The sequence below is a fragment of the Tachypleus tridentatus genome, chromosome 7 (genome assembly GCF_004210375.1).
Source record: "Tachypleus tridentatus isolate NWPU-2018 chromosome 7, ASM421037v1, whole genome shotgun sequence".
Classification (NCBI taxonomy): Eukaryota; Metazoa; Arthropoda; class Merostomata; order Xiphosura; family Limulidae; genus Tachypleus; species Tachypleus tridentatus.
In genome coordinates, this window is record NC_134831.1 from 172483068 (window position 1) to 172493506 (window position 10439).

Below are 10439 nucleotides of genomic sequence, written 5' to 3' on the forward strand. Positions count from 1 at the left end.
TCCGGTTTTAGCGTTATAAGCCCTCAGACTTACAGCTGAGCCAATGAGAGGGTACAGAGAAAATGGTAATTAGTTGCATTATTTATCGGTTTTAACTTTATATCTAGTCAGTTTATTATTGAAAATTATTTCATCCAGATAATCTTTGTAAAAACAACATCACATGAACATAGTTGTTTTAATTCACTTATAACTTACTTTTTAAATATTTTATTCTGACCTATGTAAATAACATATTCTGGACCGGAAGTCTTTGTTTAAGCACAAAGCGACACCTTTGGTATTGAAATCCGGTTCTTAACGTTTTTAGTAATTACTGTTGAAAATATTTTTTATAACCGTTCTTGTGCATAGATTTTATAAAATAAGTAGAAACATTGAACGTTTACAAATATGCACAATAACTTATCGCATAAAATCAGAAACAAGATATATAGTTAATAAACCTACGTGTTTCGGTGGGAAGAAGTTCCCCCACCTTCCGGTCACCTCCCTTCTTGCTTTTATTATGCTTTTGAAAAACTGACATTAACTTTGAAAAATTAAGTTTCAAGCATTAGTTATTTTTTATTTATGATGTTTAATAAGTCAAAACTTTCAGCCAGTTTATTATATGAAATTAAAATCGTTAAATTATTAATTACTTATGTTTGATCCATGTAATTAGCTTTCTTTCTAGGTTGTAGTTAAGTTGACTCCCGGTAATTTGATTCTCGATAATTTGATACCCCATGTAAAAAACAACAAAAAACGTTAACAGTGATATTTGTTAGTGGCACAGCAGCGTGTATACGGAGTTACAACACTAGAAACCAGGTTTCGATACCCCAGATAGCCCTTTGTGTAGCTTTATGCTTCACTTCAAATAAAAGGCCCGGCATGGCTAAAGGCATTCGGCTCGTAATCCGAGTGTGGCGGGTTCGAATCCCCGTCACACCAAACACACTCGCTCTTTTAGCCGTGGGGGCGTTATAATGTTACTATCAATCTCACTATTTGTTGGTAAAAGAATAGCCCAAGAGTTGGCGGTGGGTGGTGATGACTAGCTGCCTTCCCACTGCTAACGTAGGGACGACTAACGTAGTAGCCCTCGAGTAGCTTTGCGCGAAATTCGAAAAACAAATACAAATGAAACAATAAAGGTTATTAAAATTGACACTTTCATACCCCTGGTGGCGTAATGTCTTGGAAGTTTAAAATGTTTAATTAAAATGCTTTCTTAAGCCAGATTTTAAAACTTTTTGAAATAAATTTTCAGTTTTAGAGTATTTAAATCAAATATTAATTTATATTAAATTTATTATTATTATTATTACCACAATTACTATTTATTATGTTGAGAGATGAAATTAGGGGTCACAACATATCTGACCACTCGGGGTCATATTAGCTTCTTTTTAAATTTCTTTTTTACATTTGCTTTTGTTGAAAATCTAAACTTTAGAACTTTAATACCAAGAAGAAAAAAATAAAATCTAATGAAAAAAAATTAAAGGAGAAGAATTTTATTAAATTTATTAAGCATCACAAATTGGCGCGCCATCTACTGTTGCATCTGATACTACTAGATAACCAAATAAATTGTTAGGTTTCCATTCGATCACCCCTTCTCCCAAAATAATTATAGCATTTATGCTACACTGATCCGCTGATAATACTGCCTGTTTTCAATAGACCTCTTCCTTTAAATACGTTAAAGCCATGATTTATATCACGATAGGACTAAGAGACACGATGACTTGTAATTGTGTATGGGCTTGTTTTAAACGAATATTGGCACAGACGGTCAATATTCTAATTGATACAAACCTGTGATTTTATCTTCTTCCCGAACGATATGCATGATTCTTTTTGTTTGTAAATATTTGAAGAGTCAATTAAACTCTTTAGGCACGTTTAATCTTCTGTGAGATAATGGCGGTAAATAGTTTTGTTATGCCAAACGTTTCTCTCGCTTTTTATATCCATTTTGTTTTTCTTGTTTCAAACGCTATTTGTTCCGTAGCAAGAATGTATTTGAAAATGAAATCATTTCATTTTTTAGGCGCGGTTGACGTAATATAGTTTGAGAACATTGATGGACCTCAACTGATTGTTTAGTGAAAGCGAGGTGAAGTTTGGCTTTCATGATGAGGCCTTATTAAAGAAACCTCTAAGACGCCCTCTATTCAGCTTTCAGAACAAAGTTGTGTGCTTTTTATAAACGTTGATAACATACGGGCTCTTGTAACTATGTGGTGTTGACTCTGACGAGGAAGTCGATCATGGCCCGTCCGTTAGCGTGTCCAGGATGGGAATCGATGGATTTATGGTACGAGTCTCATTCTCGCACAGACGAGCTTTGCACTTTGGCACTATACGCGTGAGAGTCAAATTCTACGATTCAACTGGAGTAGCTCAAGAGTTGGTGGTCGATATTGTGTCTTTCATTTACTCTGTCAGTTGACGTTTAGAGATGCGAGGTAGGTTTATCTGTCAGTTGATGTTTGTTTGTAGGTTTGTCTGTCAGTTGATAGTAGTTTGTAAGTTTGTCTGTCAGGTAGATGCTGATAGATTTTTATGTTTTTTTTTTTTCCTTTTGTGTTATTCACAAACTATCAACTAAGGCGATACGTAATGAACACTAGCAGTTCAGTTTATACGTGATTAACACTACCAACAGAGTTGATACGTGATACCACCCAAAGTTACAAAATACTGGAGTTGTAGGGGAAAATCTTGATTTTCGTCTGACATAGTTAATGGTGAAGTGTTTAACGTGAGAAGGGGTAGAGTCCAGATTTCTTTAAACTCTGTAGAAGTGGACATGTTATTAGTGTCAGAAATCATGTTCACATAATCTAAAATATGGGTAAGGTTGAAGTCCTTGACTTGAGAATGGATAGAGTCCAGATTTCTAAATATGACTATAGAATTATCTAGAATTCTTAAACTTGGCAAAGATTGATTTCAAGTGATTATACATCACAATCTAAAAACAAACTGACCAAAACATTGGCCGATAACAAATACTTTCTATTTACTAATTAATTGGATTAATTCCAGTATTGGTGGTAATTTGGTTTTAGTGTTTGTTAGGAGTCCCATTTGAATTTGGTGACTAGATAATTTAGAATAATGTGTTCGCTGGCGAGGTTCATTTGGACTTCACCTGTGATTATTCACACCACTACAAATATTATTACTTTTCTTCTCGAAACTACGATGATTTAATTACGTGTATCACTCAACAACAACAATAGCGTCGTGAAGTATTCTTGCGTTATCAGCAAGCTCGACTCGTAATCTGAGGGTCGCGGGTTCGAATCCTTGTCCTACCAGTCATGCTCGCCCTTTCAGCCGTGTGGGGTATTATAATTCGTAGGTAAAAGAGTAGTCCAACAGTTGGCGGTGGGTGATGATGACTAGCTGCCTTCTCTCTAGTCTTACATTGCTAAGTTAGGGACGACTAGCACAGCTAGCCCTCGTGTAGCTTTACGCGAAATTAAAAAAACAAACAAACTTACGTTACCATATAAAACAACAAACTAACCTATAATTTTAAACTGTATTAATTACAGTTTTGCTAAAACAGATATGGCGTAAGTCATCTAAATTCATAATTACACTTGATTCAATAATCATTGAGATTGTAATAAAAAATAAAGGCTTTTTAAACGAGAAAAATATTTTGATATTATTTTAACCAGATATTTAGCTTTCAACCTTGCAAGGATTAGTTGTATTTTATAAATACCAACCAGAGAAATATCCAAGGCCTTATTTCCGCAGAATGGTCAGTAAGTTTATTCTCTTTCAAAACAACGAGTGTATTTAAAGTGTGTTTAAAAATGTTCCATTAAGTGCCTTGTAAATAAGGCATTTGCTTCCCTTTGGTTTCCATAACTGTAACGACATTTGATTTATATGTTTCCATGGTCTAATACTGACTTTGATTAAGCCTCACTGTATGTTTCTCGTGAAAGTTAATTGTTATTAAGGTATTAATTTTACTGAACCATGAGGGGGTGTCCCCCGTAAGTCAAGCATCAAAGCGGTTAGAATTATCAAGCAGAACATAATTTAAATAATTTTCGAGCACTTTATTTTTATTTCATTGAAACAGTTATTTCCAAATGTAGGTTAGACTAAGTTGACTGTTAAGTTATTTTAATTAACTAAGCCTCCATCTTCCCTCAGTGGCCCAGTAGGGCTTGTAAAGGTAAATTTCAGGATTCAGTTTTAGAGGCGAGCACGAGTCAAATAGCTCACTTTGCGATAAATGGCTTTACAAGAAACTTACAGTCTTGCAACGCCAAAGTCGGGGGGATCGATAATCCCGAATGGTCACTGTTGTTGTTTCTTTTAGAAAAAAACAAACAAACAGTTTACAAGAAGCAAACTAACATCAGTGTTTCGGGAGAAGATTGTCTCTGTTGTGAGATTAAAATCATTCCAGTTACTATTGTTGTCTAAAATACTATACAGTACATAAAAACTACCAACGGTAACCAGATTCTAATGCAGATGGCGTGGTGGCTCATTGTTTACGTACTTATGTCTTGCATGTGTTATGTTATTCGTCTTATTAAAGGAACTGCGATTTTCTGTTCGAAATAGATTCCCGAAAAGCTAATGTGAAACTTGACAAAACACCCAGCAATGTTACTCATGTTCATATAGGTGTCGCTATATGACCTTATCTAAGTTTGATGTAAGGCCTGTCAACGTGGTCTCTGTAGGCGACTTCTTATCTATACCTATTAAGATGTTTTAGTGTATTTTAAAATGTCACACTAAGACTATTTATTGTGGGTTTCTGTAAGTGCGCTTAAAAAAAAAAAAAGACAAAAAGGAAGCCTGGGTCAGAATAAGTGTTTGAATCAATAACTGCTTGTGCCATAAACGGGCTATTTGAACTGCTCCGCATACCGCGAGTATCGAAACCTCATTTTTAGCGCGATTTCGATCAAATTTCGGTTACTGACCCAGCTTGAAATATCGAAACAAATAGTAGTAAATACTCTGAAGTGAGGGTAAGATCCACTGTTAGAGAACAACAGGTTTGTATGTACCCTTCAGTGCTTAAAATAGTTTTACTGCACGTCAAAGCCTCGTGTCGTATTTGATCACCTTCCCTTAAAATATGTTAAATGTGAGTAACAATTTTTGAATGAATAGCGTTCAAAACACACCGAGAAAGATTAAAAACTTAGATAATTGTAATCACGGAATGATCAAAGCAATATTAAAAGACAACAGCTAATGATTCCAAAAGTTGTATTGTTGGATCAATACAAAACAGGTAAGAAGTTCTGTGTCTTTTTCTATTCCTCTCGGATAGACAAAAAAACAACCTAATTAACAGTCGTGCTGTAGTCCAATAAGATGTCTGACAAATTAACTCTGAACATTAAACATTAACAAAAACTAGACATTTTATTTAAATAAAGGGAAACAATATTTAATACAACCAGTTGTGCACATATGTCAGTTCGTATGAAAAGATCGCATATTCTTCAAATATAAAAAAGTTCTAGAAAAGCGAAACGTAGAACTGTTTAAAATACACAGTGAACTGTATAGATTAAAAGATTTCTCTAGTTATGTAACAGGTGTAATTATAACACTGCTCCTTCTCTACTAAAGACAGACTCAATTGTTAGTCCTAACTAGTCATTCCTCTCCGCCTGAACACAAACCAATATAAAGACATTCAGTGTCATCGTTTCTTCTAATTACTTACTTTTCAGTATAAACAAAGACGAGGGCAAAACGTTTAGTGAGTGATTACTTATAAGAAAATGAACCTGTTATCACTCAAAGAAAACTACAGAAGATATTCCAATGTAATCATGACCGTAACACTCATGAATGAAAGGGGTGGTCGGTATTGGAAGCGAACAGTAAATAACAATAATTAAATGACAAATTGTTCAAGGAAAGTTTCAGAAAATACCACTGTGGTACGAGTTAAACAACTGAAGTTCTATTTAATAATTGTATATTAAAGACATGTGCACAAACCTGCATCCACCCTTAATCCATTTTTATGAACTGACGTATTTTGCTGAGACCGTGATTAACGTGACGTAACTTACGAGAAAACAAGAAGCAATGACACAAGGAAATTAATAACGTCTTCTCAGTTTTGAATTTTTTTGTGTGTGTGAAGAGGAGAGGGTCGAAAATAACGTGATTGCCGCTATAGATTAGTAAAATCTACCGGTGCTACCTTTGATTTACCTTGCTATGTACTATACCTATTGAATTATGCATTATGCAACACTTTTATTCGTTGTTTAAACTGTTACTGTCCAAGGTTACGGTTTAAAAAAATTACCAAAAATGTGTAGTGTCAAAAACTGTCAGGAATACTCGAAGGAAAAGAAAGTTAGACGTAAATGATGGCGTACTGTGTTTGATGTATAACAGTAAACAGTGAAAACCATAAATAAAGATAAGACAGTGCTGTATGCAACAAGACTGTAATTTAGGATAAATGAAAGAACTGTTACTAATAACTCACGATAAAAATGTTTATTCTTCCCCTATAAAGTTTTGCCTCTCTTGCCCTTCGAGTCAGAATACAGTCCAAAGTTTATTTTTGTCTTAAACATTACAAGATATTCGCCCAAAGCAACATTTAAGCTTCTAATTTCTCGAAGTTCTGGAATTAAAACACTTTAAAAACTGAAGTAAAAGTAATTACACTTAATAAATATTTGTAGCTATTTTTAAGTTTCCTGGTGGGACAGCAGTAAGTTCATGGATTTTCATCACTAAAATCTGCGGTTCGAGTCCGTGTGTTAGGCGAAGCAGAAGGATTATTATAAATTTACTTTTAAAACAAGCTTATTTAAAGTCCATAAAATAACTTATTTGTTTTGAAATCGTAGTAAGGGCAGGCACTTTGGTACTAGGAGATAACATGGCAATTATTTTAGTATGAATTCCTAGAAATGTTGAGAAAGCAAGTTATTTGCTTGACAAACTCATAATTAATGATATAAATACATTTCATTAGTGATTCAAATCAATGTAAAAGTTACTCAAAGTGTGATTTGTACTTCGAACAACAATTCTGATGACCGCAAGGCTGGGTAGTTTGTTTTTGGAATTTCACGCAAGGCTACACGAGGGCTATCTGCGCTAGCCGTCCCTAATTTAGCAGTGTAAGACTATATGGAAGGCAGCTAATCATCACCACCCACCGCCAACTGTTGGGCTACTATTTTACTAACGAATAGTGGGATTGACCGTCACATTATAACGTCCCCACGGCTGAAAGGGCGAGCATGTTTGTGCGACCGGGATTCGAACCCGCGACCCTCAGATTACGAATCGAACTCTTTAACCCATCTGGCCATGCCGGGCCTTTTGTTTTTGAAATATGATGGTTCAGAAGAACGACTCATGATGTCAAATGAAAATTTTGAAACACTAAATTCAACAATATGGGGTCTATATAGATATGCGAACGAAGACTGTTTTTCACGGAACATGCTTATCATATTAAATCGAACGTTCACCACGTAACGATGAAGAAAGAGTGTATTCTAATTTTTCGTCTGGAGGTACAGTCTGCCTACAGGCGCCTTATTATTTAATAGGCTTAGAAACAGCCACGCAGTTGTTTAATGTAAATAGCAGTTAGTACAAGAATTTCAAACCTGTTTTAAATCTACATAAGAATTAGGATTTCAGTTGAGGTTTGTTGTACGTTCTCAGAACTTCTTTATTATTAAAAGAAAGTGAATAATATGAGAGATTTATGTAAGTGCGATGGATAAAAAAATTAGTTGGTTTATACGAGAAGTTCAAGGAGATTGAACATACAAAGACTTCAACGTTTAATCGGTTCTGAAAGTGTAACAGAATATGTTATCCCGACGAGTTTTTTGTGCACTCTATCTTTTCGATATGGGACAACATCTGGGATGGAACAGAAATTCTGAAAACGTAAAAGAAGCTTTGTTTCGGAATTGCATGCGGTGCTACACAATGGGTTATCTACACATGACCCCTCCAAAGTTAACGTTAGCTTCTTAATGCAGTGGTAGACAAATGACTATGTGTAAACCATAAGAATTTAATCTCGGATTTTAATATAGTTCAAGCCCATGAAGTTGCCGCTGACCCACCGGAAAACAAGTCGGAGAGGGGACATCTGACCAACAACGCTTACAGCCTTGGTTACCCTTGCTTGAACTCCTGATTTTAGTACCGCAAGTCTGTAAACTCACTGCTGACCCATCCATCAGGATACAAATTAAAGGGGAGGACATGCAGTCAATAGAACCCACAGCCACCCTTAAAGGGTACACTAAAAGTGTACACCTAGTTTCACCATTAACAGATTCATAGTTCTGACAAACCAATGACGAGCAAAAGCCCGGAGCTACCACCCTTTTACTATCACACACACATTTAAAATTTTTTTCCAGGGAGAGCCAACGTTTTCCGGGGGGAAGCAAAGTGTTGCAAAATTGTGAATTAATTTTTTTTTAAAAGCATACACAAATGCTGAATAAATATAGAAATAATTATGTTTCTCAATCTCCATACAAATTAAAAGAAAAGAACTTTACGTTAAATCATGTCATACGTTCAAATTATCATAAACAGTACTAGATATCTGAAGAGAGACAACTCAACAAGAGGACCAGAACTTTTGTGTTAAGAATATTCATCTCCCCCCATCAAGTGGTTTAACGACAGTTTTGGAGGTTCACAACTGTGTGGGCAAGGCACTTATAGTCCTTTATATAGCTCTGTACATAGAAGTAAACAGACAAACAAATGTAATCGCAGTCAGAAGAATCCCATAACAATGAAAGCGAAGGTGGTGCTGCCACCTGTAGCACATAATAATAATTTAATTTACATTGTCGATTGATTTCCTTTTATTCCCCTGGTGGAAAGCGATAAATTTAACGGTCTCACAAAACTGAGATCCGAAATTCGAAGCCTTGCTATGGACACAGAGAAAGGCCAAAGTGGTTGTATATTAAAAACAAATTTTTGAACTGAGTTAAATAAAAGTTACAACGATGTAAATTTAAGATATATATTTTTATTGAAATTTTTGTTTCATTGATGACCATAAAATTTCAATAAATGAAGTTTAATTTTTAATGCTAATAATATAGCGGGTGTAGTGACGTATAAATAACGTAAATACTTGTGTTAACTCACCAAATTGATAACATATGCTAAGCTGAAAATCCGTAAATTGTATTCTTTTGGAAAAAAGGCTTAAAAGCCTCAGACTGAATGAAAAAGTCGTTACAAAATGTTTTTAACTCTAGAAACGTGTGATCTTAACCCTAATACTGCAAACTGACGAAACAAATAATCTTTACGAGTTCAGATCAGGTTGAGATAAACTGTTCGTCCAGTGATAGGACAATAAAATACTATTGCTCACATAGCTGATTGTCATGACAACGTTATATCCGTACAAATTGAAGCGGTTCAGATGACGTTCTCCTACAGGACTAGCGGGTTCGTGCTGTGTTACTTATCATACAAGGTTCGTCTGAATACTCTCGTTAGTAACGTCATCAGCTTTGTTTTGATTTTTATTGAATCGAACAAAATCAAAAGTTTCGGAGTTCGTAAAAAAAATAGACTATGCATATTTGAGATTAAGTATTACTGTTTGTTTGTTTTTGAATTAGGCGCCAAGCAACACGAGAGCTATCAGCGCTAGCCGTCCCTAATTTAGCACTGTAAGACTAGAGAGAAGACAGCTAGTCATCACCACCCACTGTCAACCCTTGGGCTACTTTTTTACCAATTAATATCGCACCCACGATTGAAAGGGTGAGCATGTTTAGTGTTACAGGGATTCAAACCCGCGACACTCAGATTACGAGTCGAGTACCTTAATCACCTGGCCATGTTGAGCAAATACGATTGAGAACTGTTCTATTCGTGTAATGTCGTAATGTACTTTACACAGAATAGGATTGTTATTACTTCCATTCCAAGTAACAAAACCGAGTGAACCAACTTGATACCTTTTAATCTTGTAATTAGATTGTTAGATGACATTGTTCACCTGTGAACAAACTGAAACAAATTATTTAAATTCGAAAAAAGCATATGCCAACATTTTCTAGGTAACTTCTTTTTTCTGAGATGTGAACACATCTTATTTTTACATTGAGAGATTTAAACCTAAATAACCCTGACAGTACCTTACACTTATTCTTTATTCAAGAACTGTTAGAAAGACGAAGAATAATTAGATATATACACAAGCATTCACTGATTATATAACATATAAAGACAAAACGTTGATTCAAATAAAATTGTATTGTTTTATATTTGTCTCGAGTGCAAAGGTCGTTTTTTTTTTTAATTGTTACTGTTTTATGTCTCTTATTATAGGTAGAGGGAGTTTAAAAGTTTGTTTGGCAGATGAATAATTTTATCACTCCACCACCACCTCC